Here is a 17,791-nt window from a genome sequence, read left to right as displayed (position 1 = left end):
GTCATTTTCAATTTCTTTCATTAATGTAATAATGTTGTAAAGTGACGGATGGTAGTTACGGAGAGCACAGCACGAGGTATAGAGAAGTTGAATTACCATGTTGCACACCTGAATCTAATGTAACATTGTGTGTCAACCATATTCACATAAAAAAATTAAAGAGAGGGGTGCGTGGGTGGCTCAGTCATTAACCGTCTGCCTTCGGCTCAGGGCGTGATCCTGGTGTTCTGGGATTGAGCCCCACATCAGGCTCCTCCACGGGAAGCCTGCTTCTTCCTTTCCCACTCCCCCTGCTTGTATTCCCTCTCTCGCTGGCTGTCTCTGTCAAATAAATAAAATCCTTAAAAAAAAAAAATTAAAGAGAATTTTATGTATTTTACACTAGTGTCTTAGTCAATATCCCTAACCTTTTTTTTATGATTAAATACTGTAACTAACCACAATTTTTTGCTTTCTTTTATATTTGCTCTTTTCTTTTTCCTGAAGGAAAAGTGTAAATTCTATGAGTACATGGGTCTTATTAAATCGTGCACTGTTTTTACTATGTATTAGAGAATAATGCCTTCCCCCTCCTAGAACTTCAGCTAATAGTTCTCAAAGGATATGAGCAAATCATGTGTTTTGCCAAGTAATTATGTTAAATAATTGATAAAAGTGCTGCCCATGGTATTGTAGATGTTAAGGATAGTATGTAAATGACATTGTTATAAGTCTGTATCATCTCAAGTTTCTCTCATCCTCTTATCTATTTACAGTTTTATTCTAAGATTTTGAGGCTGCGTGCATTGTATTTTTCTTTTTTCACTCCAGGGATCATGTCTGATTCATAGGTGATATTTATTAGATACTTTGAATGAATGAATAAATGAATGAATAAATAGATGGATGCCTGATTTCAAGGTAACTACATTTAGTAACTTTGTAATTTCCTTATGTGGAAATTGTTTTAAATAAAATATCATCAATGATATTATTTAATTCATATCATACTATAGTCTCAAAAATTAATATATATATATATAATTAAGCATAGAATATGTGCCATTAAAATTCTGGCAAGATAATACATTATCTAAACAACCTCAAAAGTCAGTTAAAATGCAAATGAAGTTACGTTGTCTTGCAAACTGACATGCCTATCAACAATTGTTAGCAGAATAAAATCTACAGCTCTCTCAACTCAGTCTTGGAGTATTGTTTAGTTAGCATACTGATTACTGTGTATATCTGAATACCTCTTATTCAGAGCAGGTATATAGGTATGTGTTTAAAGAATTCTTCAACAATGTTAGTATAAATGAAAGTTCATGCATTTTAATGTGTTAGAACTTTCACATCTACAACAAAATTCAAATTTTATTTCCCTGCAAATAGTCTTTTGGTTGGTAGTGACATTGCATATTGACATTAATACTCGTATTACCATAGTTTTGTATCCATTTTAAGAAGATGAGTGCATTTTGATTTTTATTCAGCACGTATTCTTTTTTAAAAATATTTATTTTAGAGACAGGGAGAGAGAGAACGGGCTGGGTGAGGGGCTGAGGGGGAGGGAGAGGGACAAGCAGACTCCGCACTGAGCATGAGCCTGCAAGGGGGGGGTGCGGGCTTGAGCCTGCTCAGCGGGAATTCTGCTTCTCCCTCTCCCTCTGCTCATACTCTCTCCCCCCTCCTTTCTATAAATAAATAATATCTTTAAAAAAATATTGAGAGATCAGAGGATACCTGGGTGGCCCATTCAGTTAAGTGTCCGACTCTTGATTTTGGCTCAGGTCATCCTATCAGGGTTGTGAGTTCAAGCGCCCTGATATGCTCTGTGCTCAGCATGGAGTCGCTTGAGATTCTCTCTCCCCCTCTCCCTCTGCCCCTCCCTGCCACACACTCTCTAAAATTAATAGAACTTTAAAAAATTATTGAGGGGGGCGCCTGGGTGGCACAGCGATTAAGCGTCTGCCTTCGGCTCAGGGCATGATCCCGGTGTTATGGGATCCAGCCCCACATCAGGCTCCTCTGCTGAGAGCCTGCTTCTTCCTCTCCCACTCCCTCTGCTTGTGTTCCCTCTCTCGCTGGCTGTCTCTCTCTGTCGAATGAATAAATAAATAAAATCTTTAAAAAAAAATAAAAATAAAAAACTATTGAGGGACCAAAGGTTATGATAAAATATTATGCAAATACATATAAAATTATGATTTGCAAAGGTACTTCAAAAGAAAAAAATGCATATTGCTTGAGAATATATCATGTGCCATACAGATTTGGATGATACAGAGCATCATCTCACATAGTATAATATTAAATATTGATTTGACCTGAAATTATGTCTAATCTTTCGAATTAAATACCTAATACATTAAAAGACAAGAGGTTTAGATTCATAATTTTTAAACTCTTTCTCCTAGCCAAACTATTCTCCGTAAAAACACTTATTTGATAGTACAATATAGTAACCAACTAAATATTGAGATGACAGTTAGAAAAACTCAAATATTCCCAATTGGGTTTTTGCAAAGCAATCAAATGCAGAACATAGTTTTGGTTTGTTTGTTTTTTTTTCCTTGAAGAAACTGCAAGTAATCAAGCAGCTATAAAATAACATGGAAGAATATGGATACCTATCAGTGGCTACAGATGCTGTCCCACCTTCCAATGACATGCAGGCTCTGGACTTGAAAGGCAGTGTAGTTGGTGAAACGGTCTGGTATATTAAAAATCAGACATTTCTCGAAAGAGATAGGATCAAAGATATTTTCATCACATTTATTTCTCTCATATGGTGTTCTATAAGAAAATTGTTTTGTATGTATGTTAACATGGGACTTTAAAAAGATTAAATATGTGCTAATAGACTCTTCATCATAGCAACTATCACCAGAAGCTAAATTTGTTAACGCTTCAAGAATATATTTTTAAAAAGCAACAGTAAAATCTTCCATTCTAGTTCTAATAAATGTCCACACATGATGTTTGCATCATTAGTTTAGACATATGTTTTGTGATTTATCTTGGACATTGTGACATATTTCTGACTCTGAAGCCTAATTAAATTGAAGGAGGTGTTCAATTTAAGGTATTTCTGGGGAAATATAGAAAACATATAATGACAACTTAGATTTGTGACTTTGGACCCTTTTTTGCAAGACAGCATATGATCTGATAATAAGTCATACAATTTCTTTTTAGACTTCTAAATGAATTCCATAAATTATTTAAAATTAGAATATTTTGTGGCACCTGGGTGACTTGGTTAAGTGTCTGACTCTCTATCTCAGCTCAGGTCTTAATCTCAGGGTTATGAGTTCAAGCCCCACATAGGACCCCACACTGGGTGTGGAGCCTACCTAAAAAAAATAAAAAATAAATAAAAATAAAACAAAATCGAATTATTTTGTTTTACATTTAATATCTGAAATTAGATTTGTCACAGTTTTAGTTCAATGTAAAGCTTTATATTCCATGTAAATTTTGAAAAATGTTATTTGAAGCCATAATTACTTCATTCTATGTTCTCTTACAGTATTTGAATGATGAACCATTGACTCTATTAATTCAGTGTCCCTAATTACTGATTACTGAAAAGTGCTTTGCTTTTAATGTAAAATGTTACAAAATCAATGCCTCTTACTTCTAATTAAATGAATTAGATTTTAGCCCCAGGGGAAAAAAAAAAGAAATATATTGTTTGTAAACTTTTCAGAGTCCCATTTCAATAATAAATTATCTGATTAGCAATGACAGAGGAAAAAGTTCATGTAGACTGCCTGCAAAGTAACTGAGGCATGTTAAATTGTTCAACTTTCATCACCTTCCTTCTTACCATTATTTTAAATGACAATACAGCTAGGTAGGAGAGTAAGAAAATTAAAATTTGTTTTAATTTTAAAATTAATTTTACTAAATTAACTAAAATTAACTGCTTGGCATACATTTGGTCCTATGCTTTTAAGTTAAGGTGTCAGGGGTGCCTGGGTGGTGCTGTCGGTGAAGAACCAATTCTTGGTTTCTGCTCAGGTCATGATCTCAAGAGTCAGGAGATCAAGCCTGTCATGGGCTCTGTGCTCAGTGGGGAGTCTGCTTGAGATTCTCTCTCCCCCTCTGCGCATCTCCCCTGCATACCCTCTCTTAAATAAATAAATACATAAATAAATCTCTAAAAAAATAAAGTTACAGTGTCAACTCTATCAGGAATTCACACATTTCCACATTCCTATTGCTCTTTGATTTTGGAATTTAATTCCCATAATTATCTTTATGACTTACTGAGATGATGCTGATGCTACCGACACATAATGGATTGAGTTTTGCATCTCACTTTAACGATCTCAAAAATTAGGTATAGGACTTAACTATTTCTAAGATTTTTGCAGTATAATTCTCTAACAATTTGAGAATATTTTTTGTATTCCATAAAACTGAACATGAACACATTTAAAAAATCATTTCTAAAGAATATTGATGGAATCAACTGAATCAAAGCATTTTTCTTAATATTGACTTCAAGTATAAGATAAATACAAGCAAATAATTTAAATCAGAGAATTTTAGGCAAGTACAATCTTTAAATTTCACTTATTTTAATATTCAGTTTTCTTTCTACAAAATATTTCAATAATTCAGAAATCTGTTAGAAATTTGACTTTAAAAATATTAAGTCATCCAAGTATCATTACAAAAATGTGTTAGGGTTTCATCTTTCTAAAATCTGACATATAATTTATTTGTATTTATGATGAATGCTTTATAGGAACTTGAAATTTATTGGCTTTCATGGACTTTTTACAATGCAATCCTTGATTTTTTAAAAATGTAAACAGAAAATATATATTTAACTGGGTAAAGATACTTGAGGACAGTGACTCAATCAATGGAGCCCAGATGTTTTGAATAAGATTGGTATCTTGAAAATTTTAGTGGAATATTAATGATCGAAAAGAATGAAATCTTGCCGTTGCGACACGGATGGAGCTGGAGGGTATGATGCTAAGCGAAGTCAGTCAGTCAGAGACAGGCAAATACCATATGATTTCACTAATATGAGGAATTTAACGGAACAGATGAACATAAGGGCTGGGGGAGGGGGAAAAAAGAGGGAGGCAAACCATAACAGACTCTTTAGAGAAAGAACTGAGGGTTCTTGGGAGGTTGGGCTGGGGGGGGTTAAATCAGTGATGGTATTAAGGGGGGCACTTGTGATGAGCATAAGGTGTTGAATCACTAAATTCTACTCCTGAAAACAATATTGCACTATGTTAACTAAAAAAAGTTGATGTCTAAAACTGAAAAAAAATATTTGGCTGCATAATACCGTTACTCAGAAAAATGGTAGTAATAATACTCAAAGTAGTAAATAAAATATCTGAAAGAGGAAAAAAAAACAGGTCAGGTAACGTTGCATGCCCATTTTCTATAAACCGTAAAGAAAAGTGAATAATGACTTACCTCATTATTGCACTATTTACCACATGGTGATTCATTAAAAGGCAATACTACCTGATCCAAATATTTTGCTACTGAAAGAAAAATCTGTTCATTCCTTTGAGAAGCAGAAGCTGAGACATTGTTAAGAGAATGAGCCTTTCATTTGGAATAACTTTTAACAAAGATCAAAGCATGGGGACAGCAATTCTGAACCTGTCATTCAGATTTAACAACTTTGGAAGAAAGTGTTGGAAGTGCTTTGTTTTGTTTTGTTTTGTTTTACAGCTGGAGTCTCATACTGTGATGCATATCTGACAGTCTTCACCAACCCAGCAGGGAGCACAATGGTGAAGATTGCCCATTAGGAGAGACCCAAGTTGGCCAGAAATAGCCAGCCTCTAGAATTCCTGCTGTTGCTAAATCCTGGCTGAAAGTTACGGGAAGAGAGGGTGGTGGGCCTCAAACCCTGAGGCAAATCCTAGAGATAATTGAATTCCAGGAGCTAACTCTACTCTTTACAATTGAATGGCCAGTATTCTCTTCAAGGGAAATCCAAGCAACATTCCTCTATGGCCTCTACGATTGATCCCTACATGACACAAATCCACTTCTCCATACACAACAGGGAGCCACTCTTGTAGCTGTGTTTTTCTTGATAAACTTCAGAAAGGATGGTTATTGGGATACTGTAGAGTTGATACCTTCAGGCTGGGCATGGGTACCCAGACAGGGTCCCCTAGGACCAACGAAGTGAAGATGAAAATCCAGGAGACTCCAGAAGGAAAAGAGCGTGAGCCTTGCCTTCGGAATCTGGAGATTTTTGACGTGTGTCCTCTCAGGTATCCAGGAAAAAAAGAGGAGGGCCAAGGTCGGTTATTTCCTGGAGCCTGGCGAATCTTGGCTTTGAGATGTCTTGCTCTGGTGGTTTGGACTATGCAAGAGATAGCTTTGTCCAGTCATTTTCACCTGATCCTTAGATGTTAACCTATTCTAGAAAAATTAACTCCTTGTCCCATGCCAGGATGACATATGCTGTTTGCATTAAAAGGCATGCGTAAACGGCATGCATAAAGTGGGGTGGGGGTGCAGGTCCTAGCAATAGAAAGATTTTCATGTTGTCCTTTAGTTTCCCTCAGACGCCCCATTGTTAGGTCTTGTGATCACAATTAGTACCCAAAGTCTCACTTCTGCCCATTCTGAACACTCCTTGGTGCAGCTAGCCAATTCCGTCTAGGTGGAATATTTGGTAGTATAACCCAAGTCCTCATCCTTGAGTCTGTCTCCCTTGTAACTTTTTCATAAGCTTTAGTTACTGCAATTTTTCATTTATAGCCCCAATTGGGTAAGGAATTTCCAAGGCATCCAACCATACGAATTAGTGGAGTCCCACATATTCTTACACCTGATGGTATCAACAGCTCTAACCTCCCTTGTAAGAATTTCCCCTGCCAGTATGATGAATCCTCTAACCTGATTGTCCTCAGGAGTCTGGAACATCCAAGTGGTCGCTTACCTTACACAGCTTATAATTTAGTGGGCCTCTTGCTGACCCCTCGTTGAGTATTCACTCCCTTTGGAAATGAGGTCCTCCAACCCTTCAGAGCCCCGAGTTCATGACAAATGACAATGTATACACATTCATATATTCATACTGTGTGTGTGTATATATACACACCTATATATATAGGTGAAAATACGTTACATGGCTCCCTTTGTTGGAAAGTAGGATATTGTGTGTATATATATATACACACACTCACACACCCAACCTTATATATATGTGAGAAAATACATTACATGGCTCCCTTTGTTGGAAAGTAGGATTGATACTGAGAACTCCACGGGATGTCTGGGTGATGTAAGGCATCTGATTCGGTTTCAGCTTACATGGTGAGCTCAGGGTCATGAGCTGGAGCCCCCGCATGACGCTCCGTGCTCAGCATAGAGTCGCTTGGGTTTCTCTCCCTCTCCCCCTCCGCCGCCCCCCCCCCACTCTGAAGTATATACACCTTTTTAAAAAGGACTCCAACGCAATAGCAAAGAAAATTCTGATTAAGTAACAGGCAAAGGATTTACACACTTTTACAAAAGATAAGCAAATGCTTAACAAATGCTATTGAGGGACTTAGTATCATTCATCACCTTACACTAGAATGTCTATTCCAAAAATAAAGTTATCATCAAGGATGTAGAGAAATTTTCTCTCATATACTGTCGGTGGGAACGTAAGGTAGTGTAGCCCTTGTTAAAAAGTGTAATGTTTCCTTAAACAAAATGAAATTACCATATGCTTCAGCAATTCCACTCTAATTGAAATCAAGGTATTGAGAGATACAACCTCCCATGTTAACTGCAGAAAGAAATCCTAATTTATGCAACAGTATGAACTTGATGTCATGCTAAATGAAATTAGCCAGTCACAGAAAGACAAATGCCACATAATTCCAATTATATAAATTAGCAAAATTAGAAACAGAATAGTGGTTGCCAGGGGCTTGGGGGAGAGGAAAATGGAGTGCTGTTCAGTCGTTTCAGTTGTGCAGCGTTTAAGCCTTCTGCCCAACATGCTGCATGCATTCGCTAATACAGTTAATACTGTGCGCTTGAAAACTTAACAGGGTCAGCCTCATGTCGAATGTCTGCACCACGTTAAGAAAAAAGTTACATCTTCCAGTTTTTGTATCTTGCTGACACCACACTGTAAGAAACCCACTATGTAGCAAAACTAGGTATTACAGGATTAGATTTACTCAAATTTTATGTATTGTATTATTTACTGTTGAAATCCATTGTTTGTCAAGTATCATTTACTGCCGATTTTAGGTTTTTTTTTTTTTTAAGATTTTGAGAGATGGAGAGAATGGGCATGAGCAGTGGGCAGAAACAGGAGAACCTAACTCCCCACTGAGTGGGGGGCCGTATACGGGGCTTGATCCCTGGGCCCCGAGATCATCTGAGCTGCAGGCAGACTCTTACTACTGGACTGAGCCACTAGAGTAGCTGGCAATCCCTGTACCCCCGGAAGATGATTATTCCAAACTTGGCAATGAAAGAGGACGGCGGCAAGGAGGTCAAGCGTTCAGAGAAAACCCCTTTGCTTTTCTTTGCTCCCGCTTTTATTGGTCCTTCAAGATAATCACAAATCCTTATCACTGTCAAGCATAGATGCTGACAAGTGTCTACTGAAACTTGAGTGTAAAGATACGGTAAGCTAAACTGGGCGTGTTCTACGCAGCCTAAGGGACAATGCCTACATCTCTTAGATCACCGGGCAATTGTTTGGGCTAGGAAAGCTTCAGGAAGGCAACTCCCTGCGGCATTCCAATCTCAAAGTGATCACGTAGGCCTCGGCATTCCAAAGGTCTCCTCCCTTCCCCGAAACCTTCCCTGCCCCTAGCAGCCTGTGTGTTACATTTTAGCAAGTCGAAGGGCAGCCTGTTACATTTTAGCAAACCAGGTATTATGGCTGATTTCATGCTCTGCATTAACCCCACCACCTCTTTAAAGCGGTAGCAAGCAGTTCAGACAGTTGCACAGTATCCATATGCATCACATCTCTGGCGGTGGATAGGGCAATTGTTCCAATTTTGCAGACTATGATAAGAAAAACAGTAATTATTACAATAACTCCTATGAATCCCCATTTTCTGGAAGAGATCCATGTGGATGGGTTAAGCCACTGCAGACGGTTAAGAGATGACCAAGCTTCTCAATGCAGCTTGAGGGGAGGATTTGATCCTTCAGCTGCTGTTCAGAAGTTAAAGTATCATACTTGGGCACATGTTTTTAATTAGGGAGTGAGGTTTAAAATTTTTCCTGGAGTTTCAAAATCAGGATTTGAGTTAAGATTCAGCATAAGCCATGCTTTCTGTAATTGTGCTATAGGACCCGTATCTCCCTTTTTGCTTTTGTATCATACATTTTAAGGGTAGAATGTGGTCTAAATTAATAGCCTGATTGTGACTGATTTGTCTCTGAATAGCTTATTGACAAATTTGATAAAGGGTTCTTGGGGGCCCTGCTTAATAGAGGCAAGAGCCTTGAGGAGTGCCCTGATCAGGGATTGGTTCCCAAGCTCCATTTGCACAAAAGAACATTGTTTAAGACTCGAGGGTCCGGGTCCGTAAGAAGTCGTTGTCCTACATCTACATATGGACCTTTCCCCCGAAGATTATTAGCCACTGTAGGAGCTCCTAAGTGATTTTGAGCAGCTTGTTATTCACACAAATTATCATTCAGTATGCGAGACCAAAAACTGAGGGACCCCAAGTATTGATTTACATAAATTTTATTTTTCACATTTCTGTAAGTCATTGATATCTGGAGTTTCCTTAACCTGGAAGGACAAACACACTGGAGAATCAGCAATGCTTTAAATGAGAGTCACAACTGTAACAATCTTTCAGTTCATTTAGTCCCATGTTACTAATTCTTGTTTAATTTAAATGCAGCCGTTAGTTAGTCCTGGAAGTTTTTACCCATTGCAGTCTCTTGTCAAAAACCTGTATTTGTCCTAAGTCCTTCATATGAATTTTTCTTGAAGATGAACCTCATTTTCTAAGAGTAACAATTATAAATGACCAAAACTCAGAAATGAACATTGTTAATGATCTGAGAATTCTCTATGATGCAATTGAAAAGGAAACTGACACATGAAACGCTTCAATAGCCTGAATATGGAGGATTGATGACCTTACACCAAAAGGTAACATACCAACAAGTCTAATTAGTCAACAAAACATGGTCACGGTTTAAAACCTGAGGAAGTTGTTAAAAACTCAGGTATAAAGCACATGCCTAAAATAGGATTAAAGATCAAAGACTTGATAAAGACAGAACATAGAAAATTTTTCTGGCCAGACCAAAGAGAAAAAAAAAAAAACACTTGTTTACATTTTCTTATCAAGCGCAGTCCAAGGATTCTAGGAAATTGTCTTTTGAATAGAGAATTTCAATCCTATACCACTATACCTTTAAAATCTTTATTTTGATCTTAGTCGGTCCTGACCACACCTAAAATTCCCTTCTGAAGATTTCTCTTCACAAACCTAGGATTTTCTTTTGCATTTAGATTTTGTTCCAAGCCTTTTTTTCTCCAACCATTCTGATTTAGGACAAAATTACCTTCTTTTACCTTTAACAAGAAAATTCCCATTCCTTATACTTACACATCTACTTTTCTACAGAATTGCCAAATTTTGCACTTAAGTTTCCAGTGTTCTAAGTAGTAACCAATTGTGACTGTTAAAACTGGAATTCTTTAGATGGCAAAATTTATGAGTCATCTTTTTGCTAACATTGCAAGAGATAACATCAGTGTATTTGACCTTGAATTTTCAATTTTTAATGCTTAAAGACAGGTCTATCTTAATTAAATTGATAGACTTGTTAATATACCAAATTATGTTCTACCTAGATCCTTTTAAAAGTCCATTTGCTCTCCATTGTCCATTTTTACCTAAGACATTGGTGGAGAAATCTAGAGTGGGTGGTGTTAGGTCCAGTGGGTGCTCTTTGCCCTTTGATGGTTAAGGGTAGGAAAAGCCATGATGCCTGACGCACTAGAGATGGTTTAGAAGCCAGTTATGCAGGCCACACCCAAGGTGGTGCAGGAGAAGAGGGGAGTGGGAGACAGATGAGGCAAAATGCTTCCACAAGGTGGAGAAAGGGTTCCCAGTTCTAGAACTCATCAGCTCCAATAGAGGAGACGCCATGTTTTCCCACCAACAAGGGACTGCCTAGCCACGTCGGGCCAGAAGACAGGGAATTTCCCTGAAGCACAGGAGTTTCAGCAGCTGCTTGGGAATATTCCTTAAATGCCCCGTCCCGAAGTACACTGACCACAGATAGCTATCCAATTATAGTCATTAACCGGGGAAGTGAGTGAGGGAGAAGCCCCCCCCCTTCTGTTAGATAGAACAGTGACAGAGGAGTCAAGAGTTCCCTTTGGCTGGGATAGCCTGTGTTTCCTCCAGTAATTTACCTGGTGGCAGCCTATTTAGATAATCATCCAAAGTCAGGCGGGAGTTTACTAGCCGTACTAGCCAAACATGTTTGGCAAACCAATTCTGCAAGGCCTTTGGGTTGGGGTCCTGGTGTACAGCAAAGAAGGCCTAGGTATGAGCAAGGTACCCTAGGTCCATTTACCTTTTCCAACTGCAGAGATGTGACCGACAGAACCCACTGAGGCCAGTGTTACAGGAGATCAGTCCTTTCCTAAGATTTTGCAATCTGAGTTGTTTCTAGTGGGTTAAAAGTACCCCAAGGGGGAGTCCTTGGGAACTGAGGACAAAATTCATCACCTAGAAAATCCCCAACTCCCAGGTGGCGTCCCACGCAGGATGTGTTAGAGGTTCCTGGTGTCAACGCGACCCGAGGCGTCCCCTGAACAAATCACTGACAGATACAGGCCCTTGTAGGAGGCCAGCCCTCCTCCCCTCTGCTTCCCCATCGCATTCTAGACTACAATGGGTGCTGGCGTATGGATTGAAACACCGTGCCTTGAAGGTCGTGCAGTGAAGGTCGCATCTTATTTCACCTTGCCTTTAAGAAACCTGTTTTTAACCCATGGAAAACACTGAAGTTTTACAAGGGAATTTACCCAGTTTTGTAGCTTAAGTTTTTAATAGAGAACTTGGAGGAAAACAGTAATATAGAAATCCATCGTGGTTTAAGAAACATTCTAACACACGTAGTCTTTATAGCCAACTTCCCTAGGAAACGTTCCCCTGTAGGCATCGCTTCCCAGATGTAGCCCCACTAAGGACTGACAAGTGGAGGGGGGCAGAGGGGAGGTGGTGGTGGAACATCCTTGTCCTGGGGAGGAAAGAGGTCTTCCTCATTGTTGGGTCTAAGTTGAGAAGCTGAAGAGCTAATTTCAGGAGCTGAAGGAATCCTTTCAAGACGTCTGGGGTGTCTTCAGGGACCAGGGCAGACCTGACTAGACCCCACATAATAAGCAGCAAAGGATACCTTTTTAGCTTGTTTATGGCAACATTTCAAGTTCTTCCCAATTTTCTCCCAAACTTCTAAATCTGAAGTTCTTCAGTGAGGGAACCATGAGTTCCGTTCAGTAATAAACCAACCACCGTGAGCTTAGTCCTCTGTTACAGAGACCCCGCTCACCTTAAGGAGCCTTTCCTCATTTATAGTAGCAATGTTAGCCTTTAAGAGTTGCTTTAAAACCTTAATATATTGTCTCTGCTTAAGAGAGAGGTTCTGCCCCATTATCTGGAGTTCTTTGAGAACTTTTTCTTTGTAAAAGTACCCTTGCTGAAACTTACCCTTACTTGGCCTTGAGCCAATACCAACTTACTGCATGCCGACTTCTCATTTTCAGGGGTCCATATGGTGTCCATTCCAACATGATTGGGGTCACCACTTGCCGGGAACGGCCAACAATCCTTGTACCCAAGGATGAAAGATTACTCCAAACTTTCCCCTGAAAAAGAAGAGAACAGTAAAAAGGTCAACGCTCAGAGACACATGATTTCCTGGTCTTTGCTCCCGCTTTTATTGGTCCTTCAAGATACTCACAAATCCTTATCACTGTTTCTCAAGCACATGGTGTTGACAAAGGGTCTTACTGAAAGTGGGAAGATCTGTTTAAGGAAAGATAGGATATGCTAATTTGGGCATATTCTACTAAACATAGCCTAAGGACAATGCCTACATCTCTTAGATCACAAGGCAACTGTCTGGGCTAGGAAAGCTTCAGGAAGGCAACTCCCCACAGCGTTCCAACGGCAGAGTGGTCACGCAACCTTCGGCATTCCAAAGGCCTCCGCCTTTCTCCGAAACCTTCGCGGCCCTCAGTGGCCTCAGTGTTACATTTTAGCAAACCAGCTATTATGGCTGATTTCATGCTCTACATTAACCCCAACACTGAGCCACCCAGGGGCCCCTGAAATAATATATTTAAGAAAAAGGAAAAAAAAATGAACTGATCTTTATGAAGCTGTACAGGGACATTCTATAATGAAATTAATTTTAACAAGAAAATATTGACTTTGTTTTAAAGACAGCAGCAACTGTACTTGTAGTATCTAATTACAGAAGATTCTTTCATCCTTTTTTATTTTTCATATGATGTGTACACACCTGTCATTAAGCACACTTCCTTAAATGATCATAATACATGTTATCCAGATATGTTTTGGTGCTACCACAGAGCTAAAACTTTTTCTGTGTTCAAATTAGAATGAACGAGTAAACTGAGATTGTGTGTGTGTGTGTGTGTGTGTGTGTGTTAGTTATAGCCTTAAACATTTAGTGAAATTTGGAAAAATAATTATTTCATGAAATGGCACAGTAACTTTTGTTTCCTGTTTTCCAAAACACACAAATAGAAGATGAGGGGGAAAAAAGTTCTAAAATGGTATAATAGAACAATAGAACAAAGGCAATCCTTAACCCCTTTCTTTAGGTTCTCTGTCCTTGTTGACCTACTTATTATTTTTGACTCTAAATTCCTCTGCCTTACCTTTTTTTTTTTTTTTTAAGTTTTTTAGAGCAGTTTTAAATTCACAGCAAAATGGAGGGGAAGGTACAGGGATGCCCGGTAAGCTCTACACATGCACGGTCTCCCCCATTATCAGCACCCCTGGAGTGGTACGTTTGATACAATTGATGAAACTGCATTCTCACATAGTTTATATTTTACTCCTGGTGTTGTGTATTTTATGAGTTTGGACAAATGTATAATTACACGTATCCATCATTATTGAATCACACTGAGTATTCTTACTGCCCTAAAAATCCTCTGTGCTATGCCAATTCATCCAGCCTCTAACAACCACTGATATTTTTACTGTCTCCATAGTTTTGCCATTTGCAGAATGTCATGTAGTTGGAATCATATAGTATAAAGCTTTTTCAGATGGCTCCTTATTGGTATGTAGACTTAATAATATGCATCTAAGTTTCCTCCATGCCTTTTCTTGGCTTGACAACTCAATTATTTTTGGCATTGAATAATATTTTGTCATTTGGATGTACTTCAGTTTATTATCCATTCAGCTACTTCAGGACATCTTGATTCCTTCCAAGTTTTGGCACTTAGGAATAAAGCTGCTTATAAACATCCATGTGCAGATTTTTGCATGCACATAATTTTGCAACTCCTTTGGGTAGATATCAAGTAATGCTATTGGATCTTATGGTAAAAGTATGTTTAGTTTTGTAAGAAGCTATCAAAATGTATTCCAGAGTAGCTGTACCATTTTGCATTCCCATCAGCAACAAATGGAAGTTTGTGTCACTGCACATTCTTGCTAACATTTGTTGTCACTGTTCTGGCTTTTGGCCATTCTAATAGACACCTATTATTACGGTATCTCATTTTAATTTGCATTGCTGTGATGATATATGATGTGGAACACTTTTTCTTATGTTTATCTGCTATCTGTATATCAATTTGGTCGGGTGTCCATTAACACTTTTGGCCCATTTTTTAATCAGGTTGCTTTCTTATTGTTGTGTTTTAGGAGTTCTTTAGATATTTTGAGTAATAGTTCCCTTCAGATGTGTATTTTGCAATTACTTTCTTCCAGTCTGTTGTTGGTCTTCTCATTCACTTGACATTGTCTTCTGCAGAGTAAAAGTTCTTAATTTTAGGGAAATTCAGATTATCAATTATTTGTTTCATGGATGGTGACTTTGGTGTTCTATCTAAAAAGTCATTGCCATACCTAAGGTCATCTAGATTTTCTCCTATGTTATCTTCTAGGAGTTTTATAGTTTTGCGTTTTACATTTAGGTCGGATCCATTTTGAATTAATTTTTGTTAACAAAGTCTGTGTCTAGATTTATTTTTTGCATGTAGATGTCCAGTTTCTCCAGCATCATTTGTTGAAGAGACTTCCTTTGTTCCACCATCTTGTCTTTGGCTGCTATGTCCGTCGGGACCGTATTTTGTTGTAACTGTTGTGGCAACATAAGTACTTATCAGACTGTAAAAGTGATCTCAGTTTAGGTGAGAAATAATTTTTAGTCACACAGAAGTTTTAGTTATCAATCTTTCAAAAGTACTTTGCGATGTGAAAATTGCACTGAAAGACATTGCTCAGGAGAGACCTTAAGCAATGTGAGAATGAGTCTGTTAGATTCAGGTGCAGGTGCCTATAGAGCTAGAGATATGATTGATTTAACTTATTTCTACCGTGGAAAAAAATTACGAGCAGGGCAATAATATACAAATATACTTCAATTGAAAATATATGTTATTCTTTGGGCACCTGGATGGTTCAGTCAGTTAAGCGTCTGTTTTTGGCTCAGGTCATGATCTCAGAGTCCTGGGATCAAGTCCCGCATCTGGCTTCCTGCTCAGTGGGGAGCCTGTTTCTCCCTCTTCCTCTGTCTCTCCCCCTACTTGTGCTCTCTCTTGCTTTCTCTCTGTCAAATAAATAAATAAAATCTTTAAAAAAAGAAAATCTATTTTATTCTTAATAATCATGAGAATTTTTGCATGAATTAGAAATGGGGTTGCTCTATTGCTTGTTTTAATTTTACATGTAGATATTTAGGAAATTTAAATTAAAATCTTTCCCAAATTAATGTGTATTCATTGCACCTATCTTATTTTATAAGAGTTTGGCATGTTAATTTGGACAATTTTTATTTCTCCTATCTGAGGAATTTTTTGTTTATGTATTAAAATGGGGAAATATTTGTTACATATGATATTTCTGTATCCCACATTCCATAATTTTTGTGACTGTGTAATGATAATTTTAAGAGGGATTTACCCTGGTTTTATCTGAGGTGAGCCATAACCTAACCTGAAAAAACCTCACTAAATAATCCAAAGGTGCCTCATTTTATCATTTCTACCATCTTTATCATCTTTTCTATTTTTCATTAGCTGGACCTATTCTCCGTTTCTACATATTCTATTTTCCATTTCCCTGAGTTTATATGGTAGATTTTAGTTTAAATGATTATGATGATTGACTTGAATGTGGTACTTACTAGCTAGATGTACACGTAAAGGAAAAATCATATTCTCCTTTAAATTTACTCTCAGTATAATTTCAGCTGACATTACTGAATTTCAGTGAGTGTGCTTTGGCAATAAACCTTTCATTTCTCAATATTGCTCCAGGCTAAAGATTGCTTTGAAATACTTCCATAATTTTGATTGGACTTCAAAAAGTAAAATATTTTAATGTCAAGCCTTTGTCAACCACTTTTGCTGATTTTGTATATATAATGAAATATCCATCATCTTATTTTGATTAGTCTTTCACTAGACACTCTTTGACTCATCCTTTATAGAACTGGATACCTTGGTATGTATAAATGTGTACTGCAACATATAGATTGCTTATAAAAGAAGGGATCTACCTACAGAAGAGAAAATTACGGAGAAATGTTTAAATATTTGGAATTTAAATATGTTAAATATAAACACATGTTATTAAAACATGTTAATGTTCTTTTAAAACTTCATTAACCTGTCATATTTATTTGCCATTTTCTAGTGTTTTTATGGCTGCATTTTGGGGATTAAGGTTTTAATAATGCAATCGAGAGATGTATATAGAGAATCAACTCTAAATATACATGTTTGTCACTGCCTGAAAAACTTAATACCAACTAAATTTGAAGAGTCTGGGTGTATTTTAGCGCTATTAACATGTTGATATCTTTCAGTACTTAGTACAATTTAAAAGCATACATTTCATTATAACAAGTATAATATGTCCACTAGAGAGCCATGTCTGGGTATTAAGAACAATGTTGTTTGTTGAGACCAAATCTTCCTCTCAGTATTTTAAATGTTTGAAAGTCAGATTTTAAGGCATGATGTAGAGGTTAGCTCCAAGACAGGAAAATAATAAAAAGAAGCAACAATTTTTTTGTAGATAATTGTGTGTAATTGATACTAACAGCTAATTATAATTTCAAGCTTGGAAAATAATATTTTATACAATCTTTGCTGATTCCCAGAAAAGCTTGCTTTTCATATTTAATATAATTCTTCAATTTAATGTAAAAAGGCTTATATTTTACTAAGGTTAAATAAATACATAATTAACTAAATGCTAGTTTTTTATGCATTGGATAATTACAGTATCGCAGGGTATCTTTGCTGCATAGAATGGCAGAAGAATCGCTTTTTAGCCTTTAAATTGATGGAATGATAACCAACATTTCAAATATGTTTATAAGTTACATTCATTATTGAATGTCTATAAATTTGTGGTAGATTGTGTGAACAATATCTGTATTGAAAATTTCCCAAGATCTTACAATATTTTGATGCAAAGAAAGGGAAAGAAAGAGAGAAATAAGGGAAAAAGAAGCTTTTTTCGTCGGCCTTCGGCTCAGGGCGTGATCCCGGCATTCTGGGATCGAGCCCCACATCAGGCTCCTC

Source organism: Ailuropoda melanoleuca, chromosome 11 (assembly GCF_002007445.2).
Source record: "Ailuropoda melanoleuca isolate Jingjing chromosome 11, ASM200744v2, whole genome shotgun sequence".
Lineage (NCBI taxonomy): Eukaryota > Metazoa > Chordata > Mammalia > Carnivora > Ursidae > Ailuropoda > Ailuropoda melanoleuca.
The sequence above is the reverse complement of the archived record's forward strand: the minus strand, read 5'-3'. Positions refer to the sequence as shown.